Source organism: Panthera leo, chromosome C1 (genome assembly GCF_018350215.1).
Source record: "Panthera leo isolate Ple1 chromosome C1, P.leo_Ple1_pat1.1, whole genome shotgun sequence".
Classification (NCBI taxonomy): Eukaryota; Metazoa; Chordata; class Mammalia; order Carnivora; family Felidae; genus Panthera; species Panthera leo.
Genome location: NC_056686.1, coordinates 86,224,475 through 86,239,507, shown reverse-complemented (window position 1 = coordinate 86,239,507; position 15,033 = coordinate 86,224,475).

The following is a 15,033-nucleotide window of genomic DNA, read 5'->3' as shown; positions in this document are numbered from 1 at the left end:
GGTAATATATTAGTATCAACTCTTTCCTTAACATTAGAATTATAGAAGTATTCTGTACAATTTCACACACACTGTTAATAATTTTATGTTATCTCACTTCTTTTAGCTACCATTTTATCACAAAATATAAATATAAAAGAAAGAAAGAAATGTCGTATGCATATTCAACCCCCTCTTTCCCCCCCCGACCAAATACAGAACTACAAAGTAATTGGTAACATCTGTTGTCATTGACTATTTTCATGATTTGTGTGGTACCTGAAAATTTATTATAACTAAAATAGAGCACATTAACTTTATTTTTGTTCAGATAGTGATTCCAAGAATGCAGCAAGAGCATCTGTGACTGTCACTAATTAGGGAGTCACTGAGCAGAAATATGGTACAATCACATGTGGTTGATACACTGAAAATTGCAGCTAAACATAAAATGCTAATTGTTTTCTTTATAAGTCTCTAGGTCATAGCCAACTGGATTGCAACAGAAACACTGGAAATCTTGGACAGTCCAAAGTAAACTTTACAAAAAAATTTTCTAAGGAACAAAACAAAACGAAAAGACAGGAACGAGACCTCACCTATGGAAAAGGCCTGGAGTCAGGGCTTCCCTTTAATACCACCAAAGACTCTATGAAACCGTGTCTGCCTGCAGTAGAAAACACCAAACTAGCAGCTGCTGGAATATGATGTCTTAAAATTGTTTCATCATTTATCGCGGCTTAAATCTTTTGTATGAGCAGAGGAGAGTTGGTGTCATTCTCTATGACAACAGAAAACTTGATTTCTGTTTTAAAGTTACTCATCCAGCAACCATAAGCGCTTTTAATAAGGTCACAAGTACCTTTAGCCATTGGTCCTCTCAGGATATTTCTATAAAAGTGGTTGATGAAGAATGAATTAGATAAGGTCAGTAAACTGACAAGACTAGCAAAATGCTACTAAAGTGGACTTAGATTCCTTAGGAGCTTTGACAACATGGATTTCTTTTTCTAGTGTTTGATCTTTGTTCCACCATCAGAATATAGTGTTGAAGTCTCAGAGCTGTTCCCTGAACTTCATCTGTTTTTTTTCTCATAAGTATGTACTAAGCACCTTCTATGGGGCCTCTCTTTAGTGTGAAAGCTCCAACAGTGAACAAGATGTTGTCCCCATCCTCAAGATTATCTAATAGAGATAGCAGGCAAGGCAACAGGTATTTACAATGTAGTGTGATAAGCACTGCAGGAGAGATAGATACATCTGTGATGAGAACACACACACAAAAGAAACCTAACCCTGAGTTTCAAAGCAGAAAAACCTCCCAGAGAAGTTCATCTCAGAAGTAGGGGCAGGATGATTGCAGGTTTAGGTACAAAGATCTAAAGACAAGAGACAACCTAGTGTACTAGGGGCAATGTCTGTAGTTCTCTGTATGAGCTGGAAAAGAGTGAAGATGGGTGTCAGTGAAAGAATGGTGTCTAATGAGCAAGAGAAATAGAAACCAATCAGGCAATAAAAAGATTTGTTGAATTTAAACATTCAGCAAAGAGATTAGCACTACCTAGTTAAACGAGTAAGATTTTGATTCTATCCATCAAAATCAGAGGATGAAAAATAGAAAGGCAAAAGAAAGAAAGAGACAGAGAGAGACAAAGAAAGAAAAAGAAAAGAAGAGAGAGAAAAAGAGAAAGAAAGCGTGGGGGAGGGAGAAAGAAATAGAGGATGGAAGGAAGGAAGAGAGAAAGAAAGGGTGGGAGAGGGAGGGAGGAAGAGAGAGAGGAAGGAAGGAAGGAAAGAAAGAAGGAAGGAAAAAAGCAAAGATGCATACCATATACACACCAAAAAAGCATATCTTAAAAAATTCCTTGGAAAGAGATGGGAATACTCAGCATGTTTACCTGCGGCTTGGCTGAATCATCCTGGGTCTCTTCTCCAAGGACAGCCAGAAATGGTAAGTAGTTCTGTAACCTCAAGAATGTTGTGAATAATTTTTGGAAACATTCTAAAAGTTTGTAACTTTTCTCAACACTGGTCTAGAACAGAAATGTTTTCCATGCAGTAATTAATGACTTCTTCTGGGAATAAATCCCCACTGTGTGAACAATTTTCTAAAGAACATAGGGATTATGACTTGTTCACCTAGTAAATAGTTCACTCTCAGCATGCTGTCAATTGTCAGTCAATTTTTTTCTTTTAATTTTTTAATGTTTATACATTTTTGAGAGAGAGAGAAAGGGAGCATGAGCAGGGGAGGGGCAGAGAGAGGAGGAGACACAGAACCCCAAGCAGGCTCCAGGCTCTGAGCTGTTAGCACAGAGCCCGTCACATCTCAGGAACCGTGAGCTAATGACCTGAGCCAAAGTCGGAAGCTTAACTGATGGAGCCACCCAGGCGCCCCAGGATATTTTTAATCAGACATTCTATTTTAAAAATCTAATTTTCTGAAGTATATATTTTTACAAAATTAAGAACATGACTCATAAAAGTATGAAATGAATACTATCAAACACTTTATTTTAGCTCATTAATTAATGAGCAAATCAATAAGGTGTTAAAACTGGTTGAAAGGTGAATTTAAAGCACAGATAGATATATATGTGTAGGCAATCAAGATTGCTAAAATGAATTTGCTAATAGATGAAAACTGGTTAATAACTTAAAACATAATATTTGAAATTATTTTTTCCACATAGTAGAAACAAGTTATATCTCTACATGACATAATTCACTTGTATTGCTATGCATAGAATCACTTGAGAAATACCAGTTGTCTATAACTTAATTTCTACCCCTATGGTTTTGAAATTGTCACAGAGAAACAATCAAAGGTGCATAGCCCTATAATGTCAGATAATCTCTGAAGGAAATCCCTAACATTCCTTTAAAAGGGCAATCATCTCTCTTGCCCATTTCCAAATCTTTGAATTTTTTTTCTTGACAAGTCTAACATTGGTTATGTGACTATTCTCATTTCCTGTATGATGTGCCTGCAGAAAATGAATATTTTAATTGGCCTACTAGGATGCTGTTCCTTTGCATCAAGATAGTAATAAAACCTTACCCATTTTCATAAGTAAATTTTTGAAATGTTTTCTTTAATGTATTTTTTATGTTCCAAATGTTTAAGAGAATATGACATAAAAGCCTTGTGATTTCACATTGAAATATCTAATTGGTATTTTTATTTTAACATAAAGGATATACAATAACTAAATTGTGGACAGAATATGAATTTTTTGGAGACCCAATTTTCAACATTTATAAGTTTGATTTAACCAAACTTACAAAATATGCTTAAGCCCTTAGACTATTTTTAAAGCTCTAGTTAAAAGTATATCTGGACAACAGTGTGAATGCACTTAAGGACCCTGAACTAACTGTGCACTTAAAAATGGTAAAAATGCAAGTTTTATGTTATGTATTTTTTACCATTATAAAAAAAAGCACATTTACTTGTTTTTTAAGTTGCCTAAGATCAAGAGATTTAAAAAATTTTAATGTGGTTTGAAACACTCAAGGGAATAAAAAATAACTCAATTTATAAATGGAGTGAATTGCAGGGGAAATTTTAATCCACTAATTTATGAATTGATTATTAATAAAAGAAAACCAAGTTGAAGCTTCTAATTCATTTTTTTTAAACATTGGGTTTACAAATAAAATGAAAAGATGTGGATTTTGAGGTTGAGGGATTACAAGATAAGGCAAGAGAACTAAGGAGAAACCAGACTGTAATAGTAAAGAGTTTAGATTATATCTTGTGAGTAACAGGCAGCTACTAAAGTAAAGCAATGGGAGCAGCATATTTGTACCTCAAAAAGGATAATTCTGGCTTGTTCTGTGGAAAAAGGCTAGAGGCAGATAAGATTGATGGCAAAAAAAAATTAATAGGTTATTGCTGTTATTTAGGTGAAAAGTGATGATGATCAGGACTAAAGCAATGAGGCAATAATTATAACCACCTTACACTGAGCACCTATTATGTGTTAGGAACTCTTTTAAAAAGCACTTCACCCATACTAACTCACTTTATCCTTATGTCAGTGCCATAAGGTAAGTATTATTATTACCTTACACAGCACAAGAATTCATCTCTTACTCAGAATCGTTGTTCAAAGTCATGGGGAAATTCTAAGAATATATGATTTTGCAAACGCCTTCTTAACCCGACTGGGGAGTGGGGAGTGGGAAACAGTTCATACTGTTAAAAGAGAAACTGAGGCATGCCAAAAATTTTAAGGGTTCATTTAAGCAAAAATCGATTTGAATCAGTGCAGCAACAAACCAGAAGTGGTTAGGGCAGATCCACTGACAGCAGCTGGGGGAGAGACTTTATAGCAAAGGTAGAAGCAAAGTAAGGAAATTCTTGACTGGCTGTAGTTTAATGTCTCGGTTGGTTATGATTGGTTGTCCTTAGGTTTCAAATTCATAACCTTGAGGCATTTACAGGCTTAGATTTTCATTTATGCATGTAGGCTGCTAGGACCTTAAAGCCATCTCAATCCAAAGGCTTCCTTGTTTAAATTATTTAACAATAGCAAAATACAAACAAAGAATAATCAACTCCTTACTGCCTGAAGTTCCAACTTCAAAAAAGAATGGGTCCAATATGGGAATAACTTTGTTCAAATGCAGTTACTTCTGATTTAAACAACCAATTATTAACTTGCAAAGACATCAAGCTCCAAATATACAAATAATTGATTTGTGAAAGAAGCAAATGAATTTCTTGTGATAAGGTATTTGAGGGAAGAGTTAGTTATTGATTTATTTGTTTGTGTAGGTGGTGGTTGTGGTGTTTTATCTCACAAGAAATCTTATTTCAGTAAATGACTAAGCAAATGAGAGTAACTTGAAAAATGGGAAAGGTTTTACATATGCCATGAAACTTCACGGGTCATATTTTCTGTCTCAATGATAGTTTCAAATTGCTGGCGATAAAACAAGAGCTAAATGGCTTGTCTCTTACAAAATGTGAGATTTAAAAATCTATGTATGTAAAACTGTCAGTCTTTCAGATGCTTTTTCCGAGCTCAAGGAATTCTAGGATCCCAGGATTTTGTCATCTCTAAGTATCTCATTAGACAACCCATTCCCAACATTGCCATGCTTAACTGTTGTTTATTTATTTAAAAAAAAATTTTTTTTAGTGTTTGTTTATTTTGGGGACAGGGAGAGACAGAGCATGTGTTGGGGAGGGGCAGAGAGAGAGAGGGAGACACAGAATCTGAAGCAGGCTCCAGGCTCTGAGCTGTAAGCACAGAGTTCGACGTGGGGGCTTGAACTCAGAAACCATGAGATCACCTGTTTAACTGTGTTTAAAAGCCTCAGGGAGGTATCAAAAGGTTTAGGCTTTATACAAGAGAGAGAAATGGAGCCTTTGGGTGAAGTTTGCTCTCTAGTAGTGGGAAGGAACACGTCGTTTGCCTTATATTTGCAACACAATACAATGAATTGGGGCCTGGAAAGGGCGTGTCTCTAAACAGACCTGAATCATACCTTGAGGAACAGGCAGTAGATCTGACTTCTTTGGGGTTTGCCTTTAAAGGAATACTATTCTAACATTCTACCAGGTTTTCCCTTTAATATTCTGCAAATTAGGCAGAAAGCTTTAAACGTGCAAGCCACAGGCAGTATCTGCTGCCTCATTACCAGCTGAACGGCCTGTGCCACAAACCAGTTCATGCATTACAAACCATCCCCCGACAGTCTATTATCATGTGGTCATTTTCACCCATCTCTACAGGACTGTTTGCATCCATTGACTAGAATATTCATCCTCTTCTCTTAATTGAGACTCCCTAAAATATCATCACCAGGAATTCCTAGAAATAAATTATTCCTAGAAATAGTATATATATGTATGTATATATATCTCTCTCTCCTCAATGAGCTTAATTTTAAAACATCACATTTCAGCACATCCTCTTTAACAATAAAAGCATCGTTCGGGAAAAGAGATGGTAAACGGTCATAATCATGGTGTGTATGTTTGGCTTCTTAGGTAATTTCACCTGTGTTGTCAGTGGACACTGCCTGACATTAAGCAGTAAATCAACTGGGCTTCACAACAAAGTCATGAAATATTTCAACCCACTAAAAATGAAGCAGATTCATTCCAATATCCCAACTGCTGTAAAGGGACTGTAATAGTGAAAGTCTAGTATCACATGGAAAGTAGTATCATACAGTGGAAACCACAATCTTGCTGCTGACAGACTTGAGTTCAAGCCAACGTTTTCCGTTAATCAGTATTTTGATCTTAAAAGGTTAACTTAAATCTCTGGGTCTCAGGTTTGTTTTTTTTTTAAGTTTATTTATTTTGAGAGAGAGTGTGTGTGTGTGTGTGTGGGAGGGGCAGAGAGAGAGAGAGAGAGAGAGAGAGATAGAGAGAGAGAATCCCAAGCAGGCTCTGCGCTGTCAGTGAGAGCCCTATGCAGAACTCAATCCCATGAATCCTGAGATCATGACCTGAGGCTGAAACCAAGAGTCGGACACTTAACTGACTGAGCCAGCCAGGCGCCCCTCTGTGTCTTAGTTTTATCATCAACAAAATGGGAGCTATGATAACTGCCTTTTAAATTATTATGAAGTTTACAAAAAATATATGTAAAATACCTGACGTCTAATAGGCATTATTATCACTCTCGGCATCAGGATTCCCAAGCGGCTGCTCTCTTGCAAACCTGTATAGAACATGTAAGCTGAGTAGAAAACACATTAGAGAGATAATAGGAAACAGTAGAAAACTGTCTCTTGCACTTCTGTTAAGGAACGACTTTGACTCTATTTTAACACAGGCTTCAGAACTGTCAGTTATAGAGAAACAAATGTTTTCAGTGAACTGATTACAGCTGCAAATGAACAGCCATTCTTCACACTTGCAAAACGTGCACATAAAGGGAGTTGCCAGCCATGTTTACAGTAGCAGCATTTTTTTAATTAGAAGAGATTATAAGATACATCATATATGCAGTGTCTAGTGATGAAAACATGAATAATCAAATAATAGCCATGATTTTGAAAAACATAGCTTTTTATCAAACACCTATTGAAGCTACCAAGGGATACTAAAGATTCACCAAATACCCTGCACAATACTCAAAACTAATGCTAAAAGTTCAGCACATTTCCTTCAGGTCTTCAATGAATTACGATATGTGTATACCGTTAATACCATACTAAGTAAGACATATTCATGCTGTTTTCTCTACTTTAGACACTTGTGTTCCCCCCTTCATAGGGTATAATTCAGTGTTTTATTCATAATAAGTATTCCATAATTACTTTACAAAAATAGCCACAGTTAACACGAATGTAATTCTTTAATCAAACTGTGGATGAATTCACTTTAAAGGGTATGATACTATTGAAACATGCATATTAAGCCAGAGCTTTAATTCAGAAAGGATTACAGCTTGTGAGTTAAATAATTACAGGTTTCATGTTTTGAATATTTATTTCCAAGTCTGTTTTCTATCTTTTATTTGCAAAAAATTTGGACTCATTTGGCCACATATAGGACTCTAAATTTCTCATATTTTTTATCCTCTAATATGAAAAAAAAATTAGTATTTTATCACTGAAGTCATAATGCCATAAAACAGCCGTTACAAAAACTTTCCATGACCTCACATGTGTGAAAACATTAATGAATTGCAAAAGTTGAAATTGGTGTTCCTCATTCTGGCACAGAATGAACACATGTGTCCCAAGATGAATCACCCAGGAATGTGCACTGGAACCAACAGGGAATCAGGAGAGGCAGCTGCTTTCTTGGCAACAGAAGTGACAGCATCTGGAGCTTCTGTGTAGGCATACTGCATTGAGGTACTGTGATTCTCCCCTGCGATGCTACTAAAGCGATGTATCTCTGACTATCACATGCAAAGTGCCATTGTTATTTCTACACAGCTTACAAAGGGACTGGCAATGCCACATGTTTACCAGCATAGTAGACGACCACTTTTAAATCTAAGACTTCATAAAGATCCCGCAATGGAGCTCTACCAAAGTAACTTACCTTCACCAAATAGAAATTTCCTTCTCACGTGACGTCCAGGATAGGCAAGCAAGAGCTGATATGGTGGCTTCCTCATCACCTGGGACTTGGACGGCTTTCAGTTCCATTTCATGATTACTTATACTTGGTCCAACATGGTGCTCCAACCATCACATCTGAGTTCTAAACAGAAGGAAGCAAGTAAGGGGGAAGCAGGTTTAAAGCACACCTACAATCTATCTTACAGAAGTTTCCCAGAAACTGTCATGCACTTCCATTTATATGCCTTTGGCTAGACCTTTAGGCATACGACCATATCTAACTGCAAATGTTGTCCTTATTCCAGACAATCACGTGCCTTAGAGTTCTAAGAAGAGGAGATGGATATTAGGATGGGCAATGCGAATCTAGGCCACAGCTGCTAAAATGCCAAGAATCTGGGTAGATTACAAGACAAGTAATATTTTGAAACTTGGATATCATTACAGCACAGATCTAGAGAGGAAGAAAATACTATGGTGCTTGGGTTTGTTATTCACCCATGAATCAATACAACTTGAATTTGCAGAGTTCTCTTACAACATTTCTGAAGTCCTCCCATATTAAAAATTATTTTGAATGCCACAAGTTTTACAGCCCTAGAATAGTTTCCAATCAATCACAGCGGCTAGAATCCCTTATGGGACTTATTTTTATTACATACTCAACTTGGTCAAAGGAATGTTTACGTATCAGAATGCCTTTGGTCACCCAAATTGTGATTTAGATGTCAAGCAGGAGCCAACGAGCAGAAAAGTTGACATGGATGATAAATGGAGACCTAGAACAAGAAATTTTGAGGTAGGAGTTGGCAATAGTGGATTGACATCTCGCTAACCACTCACTACTCCCTTCCCAACTCTGTCACCCAAGTTCAGGCTAATTAGTCATCGTACACTGGAATATAGGCCAGCCAAGTACAATGCCAACCTAAAACACTCATCAGCCAGTGTGGAGAAACAAATGGTTCCATTTAACACAACATGACAGTTTCAATAATACAGTAAACTCAAATGAGGAGTACAGTTCAATCACTGAGGTACTTGGCAGAAAACAGAAGAAAGCCTCTTGGCAATCCACTTGTGTCATGTTCTTGAATGTTTGCAGACTATATGCTTCTTCCTTTCTCTTTTGAGGTAGAAAATATATATTTTTCAAAAAAGGACAGGTTTTTCAGATTGGTCTCTAATACAAAAAGTTAGCCCAGTTTTTTGTTTTTGGTTGTTTTTTTTTTTTGCCATTCCAGAGTCATTATGTTTTTTTGCTTTGTTTGCTTGTGTTCAGTTTGTTCTTTTAATGTGATAATCTGACTGGGGGACAGATTTTTTTCTCTCTCTTACCACTATTTGATAGCAATTCTACCATAATTACTCCACAGGGTAATTCCAATGTACTTCTACTTTCTGTCAGTACTCCTGCATATAATAAATATCGTGATTCAACATCACAGTCTGATGACAAGTATTCACAAGGACTTCCTAGTGAAAACATGTTCTATCCCAATTACTTGAAAAAGGAAAGGGAATTTCTCTTAATGGATTGTGACAGCCAGCCTCCAAAATGGCCCCTGATTATCCTCACTTTCTGTATTCATGCTGTATATTAGTCTCCTTCTATACGAATCAGAGCTGGCTTATGTGATAACTAAAGTACAGGCAGACATGACAGTGTGACTTCCAACGATCGGCTACCAATGGTATTGAAGCTTCAGTTTCTTTGATTGGCTCACTTTGGTGGAACCCAGCCACCATATCATAAGGACAGTCAACAAGCCACATGGAAAGGCACTCCGGGAGAGGAATTGAGAACTTCCACCGATAGCTCCAATTTGCCAATCATAGGAGTTAGTTACCTTTGTAGATGATGTTCCAGCCTCAGTCAAGTCCTCATATCCCAGTAGTCTCACCTGACATCTGACTGCTATCTCATGAGAATCTTCAAGCCATAACGGTTTGGTCAAGTTGTTCCCATACTTCTAGCCCACAGAAAAGGTGATAGATACTAAATGGTTAAGGTTGTTTATAACCTTCTAAATTTGGTGGCAATGTGTTACACAGCAACAGATAACTAACACACATACAATCACATATAACCCTCTCCTTTAGTGTTTTTACCTGCCAGCTAATTCCCATAAATACATTGGCCAGCATCTCCCTTCAAATGCTCCTGCAACACACACACACACACACACACACACACACACTCAAGTGTAATCAGATTGACCACTTGACAATATTGAATTAAATTGCACCAGTCACTCCAGTAAGGCCAATATGAGACTAATCTGGCCTGACTAATCCTATTATCATGCCTTACCCCTCTCTTGCAGATTTCAGAAAATGTCTCCATGATGTCATATTTTACAATAGTCATATTGTTCCAATGAATCAAAGACACAATCTAGGGTTTGAGGAGATGTAGCCTCCTCCAGCTGACTTTAACATTATCAGTCTGTGAAAAATGTCTCTCATTTGTTTAGATGCCTTCGTGTATCTGCCACATCTGAACCACTTAGGTTCCTCCTGTTTTGGAAAGGTAATCAATCTTCTCGGCCTGGGTTGTGTCCATACTCTTAATCATTACTCACTACTACCACCTCCTGGATGTCCAACACTTTGTAAATATTAGATCACAATGTTTGAAAATATCAGTTCTTTTATTATTTTTTCATTTTATTTAAACCCAAGTTAGTTAACATATAGTGTAATAATGGTTTCAGGAGTAGAATTTAGTGATTCAGCACTTACATAATGTGCTCATCCCAACAAGTGCCCTCCAATCAGTTCTTGTCTAAAGACATTTTAGTCACTCTCATTTTTTTAAGCAGTAAGCACTCAGCCCCACATGTAGTAAACCATGAGATTACAATATGGCTTAGCTAATCACTGAGGCAACAGAATGGAGTTTTTATTCATAGCTTCTCTCAAAATCTAATACTCTTTCTGGAACCAGCTAACAGATCACCTGAGCTCCCCATGCCACCATTTAAAATAAATGCAGTAATGTTGATCCATTGATCTGAAACAGGGAGAAAAATAAACCAAATTATTTTAAATTATAAAGTTAAATTATGCCAGCCTAAAAATGTTCAGTGTGGTGGTTTAAGGGAAATCCACATAAATGCACATCCCCACCTTATGCTACATATTCTGAAACTTAAAAGTTCAAATAATAAAAGTTATCTTTAATGATTTACAATTTTAATACCATTCTCCTTTTGAACTTCTGATATTGTCATGCCCTCTCTTACCAAATGTACCTGTTTAGTGTGATCCTCTGGTTTTAAAATATATATCTATTTCCAGTTAGATTCATATTTTACCTTTGCTTACTGTTATTCCCCCTATTTTCAAAATATATGCTTGAATTGTTTCTCCAATATATATTGTAAATTTGTTTATTTGTAAATACAGAAGGCCCTTTTCTATGGATCTCAAAAGAATTTCTGGAAGTGTGTGGCGGGGAAAAGTTAGGGTTGCTCTTGGGTAGCATTCCTGTGTAAAAGAGAATTTGTAAAACCGATATATTCAGAACTGAGATGAATAGTCACTTGGCTTATGACTGGTGAATGATCCCAATTTTTTCCTTCATGTGGATCCTGAGAAAATGATAAAAGCCATGTTTTTAAAATGTACAAATCTGTGGTCTTATTACCACAAGTAAAAATGTTGACAGCCTTCTACCAAACATGTGCACAGCCATTATCCTTTCAACAAACAGTCCACCAGAAACTAATATAACACTGTATGTTAACTATATTGGAATTTAAAATTAAAAAAAAAAACAGGTCACCAACATAAATACCATATTTATTTGGCATGCTTCTTTTTCAATCATTCCACCAAAAACAAATACACACACATACTTACACATGCATATACACACGTGCACAAAATTTTCTAATACTTCTCATGGAGTACAGATGTCTGTAGCTGTTTAGTTAAATCCCATTTGAACAATTATTTTTTTTTTTTTACTTCTTCAACTATTCTTTTTAAAGTGTTAAGAAACTATTCTATGCATAGTTAAAATAGTATCACAGAGATAGATAGAATTCCTAGTGATTCCCAGTGTTCCTCAATAACTTTCAGAAATAATCTTTAACAAAATAGCAGCAAACAATTAGTTTAAAATGGATTGGGTAGATTTAAATTCAGATTTAAAATGGATTTAAATTCTAGGTCTCTCCTGAAATCCATCCTTGTCTATCCTGGAATGTCCCTCACCAGCCTTGACCTAAGAGGTCAGTTTTATTACAAGACTGAAATATAGTATCTCAATAAAGGAAAAACCGCCAGAGCACTATATCCTTTGCCTTTTTTTTTTTCTATAGTTGGAACAAATTCTCTCTGAGCAGATCAACTACTTAATGTCCAGTGGCTTTGGCTGACAGACTACATTCCAAAATGGATACTTACTCAGGATGAAGAGAGGAGGGAGTGGGCAGTAGATTGACAGGGAGCCAGCTTGTGGCCATATGCACACAAAACAGCTTGAAGTCAAGCCTGCCTGTTCCTCCTACTCTCCCATCCTCTTCAACTTGCAGGCCAGCTGTCAGTGCTGCCCAACTGCCTCGCCCATGCCAACCATAGAACATGCTCTAGATGGCCCAGCCTATTTTTTTTTTTCTTTCTGCCTCCTATGGAGTCTTCACCTCCCCACTGAGCAAGTAGCAGGCACCCTGGGTGTTTCATGTCATTATTTTCCCATTTGCCATCCCATGCTGCTAATTTAATTTTAGCACTGTGCATGTGAAGAATTGTCCATTTATATTCTTAAAAGGCAGCAGAGGCCATTAAGCTTGCTCACATATTCGAATGTTCCTTTCCAGTAACAGTGTGAGCTGTCTGATTTGATGGATTTTTGAAGCTGCAATCTTTGACATATAAAATGTCACATAGAGCCTTTAAATTCTAGGACTGAGTTATTTGGGGGATTAAAAAAAAACCTTCCTAGGAGTTGTATTTCTTGATGATTAATGCTTATGAAATATAACAGATACTATGAGATAGAAAAATACCAGGTGACAAGAAAGTAGCTCTTCACAGTTATTTCAAGAATTTTATTTTTATGCTACTAGCCCCTCCAATTCATCCTCACGATCTCCAATTCTACCAAGGCAACCTTGACATGGAGAGAGGGGAGAAACCAGAACGATTCTTTCTTTATTCAGACCAAACACTAATCATATTTCCCTTCCTTTCCACAACCGCAGATCAACACACAAACGCACACAAAGATGCTTTACTCTCTGCTGAAGGTTTTGTGAGGAAAATGGATGAGGATGGGTGAGTGGAAGAAGAGAAAGGAAGCTCATGAGGGTAGAGAAGTGATTGTGTAACTGAATGTGCTACATCTACTTAAAGAGGCAGCAGGCAACATTTCCAAAGAACACCCACTTCCTCTTGCTACTTTCCACTGCACTTTTTAAAAATAACTTCTATTTTTAGAGCTGTTTTGGGTTCACAGCAAAATTGAGCAGAAGGTACAGAGAGTTCCCATATACCTCCTGTCCCTATATATGCAGAACCTCACCCTTTATCAACATCCCCACCAGAATGGTACATTTGTCACAATTTATGAACCTGTATTGTTACATCATTATCATCCGAAGTCTGTAGTTTGCATTAGAGCTTACTCTTGGTATTGTACATTTTATAGATTTTGACAAATTCATAATGACATGAATCTACCATGATATTATCATACAGAGCAGTTTCACTGCCCTAAAAATTACCTGCCTGTTCACCCCTTCCTCCCCCACTTGCCCCTGGCAACCGCTGATCGTTTTCTGTCTCCATAATTTTGCTTTTTCGAGAATGTTATATAGTTGGAATCATTTGGTTTGTAGTCTTTCCAGATTGGCCTACTTCACCTGGAAATATGCAACTTGCATCCTCATCTTTTCAGAATTTTTCCGTTGCGTTTTCTTTGATTGCAGACATGGATACTAACCAAATCCTAGACACAATTAAAATAAATGTAAGGCTCAGGGAATAGATGACATTGGTTTCCCAAAAAAGAACCAAAAAGAAAACAGTAAAGCAGTATCTTCTTCCACCTTTCATGCCATTTTCCATTTTAGTAATTTCAAACAAAACATCAAAAACAAAGTATGGGAGGCTGAGGGACACAGTGAAAAGAGCCAGAAAGAACTGGCTGTGAATCCCAACTCTCATTCTTGCATACCTATAAGGTTTGGGGGAAAGTTTCTTAGCCTCTTGTGACCCACGGTTTCCTAACCTATAAAAATAGACTGCTTTTAGAACTTCATAGAACACCAGCAGAGTATCCAGTCCATCATAGGCACTCAAAAAAATTATTAGAGTATCATAATGCAGATGTGTGGCAGTATACAGTGATTAACAGAGAGGCATTCTCTTTCCGTGAACTTAAAACTGAAGAAAATGAATATGCCTCTGAACTAGAAAAATGCACATATGATGGTTGCACTAACTATAGATTTTAACTAATCTCAAAAATTTAGGGGTTCCTGGGTGGCTCAGTTGGTTAAGTGTCTGACTCTTGATTTCAGCTCAGGTCATGATCTCACAGCTTGTAAGTTCGAGCCCCCTGTCAGACTCTGTGTTGACAGTGCAGAGCCTGCTTGGGATTCTTTCTCCCTCTCTCACTGCCCCTCCACCCTCTTCTCTCTCTCTCTCTCTCTCTCTCTCTCTCTCTCTCTCTCAAAAATAAATAAATAAATGTTTAAAAAATAATTTAGAAAAGCTCAAAAGTGAAATCAAAGTAACTGTAATTTGACAAGCAAGAGCCATTGCAATTGAATTTGTACCATGTCTAAAGAAAGACTGAGTATTTAAAAAAAGAAGAAAGACTGAATAAACCACAGGAAGATGGTCAGATGGAAGAAAAAAATAGAAACCAACATCCCCGAGATTGGTAGTAGTTTCCAGACTACCCTGGGGAGAGTGATCAGGAATACAGAGTATGTAAACCCCTCACATAGATTACCCTGTTGTAGAGAAGGTATGATTCACTGGGCATCAACTGAC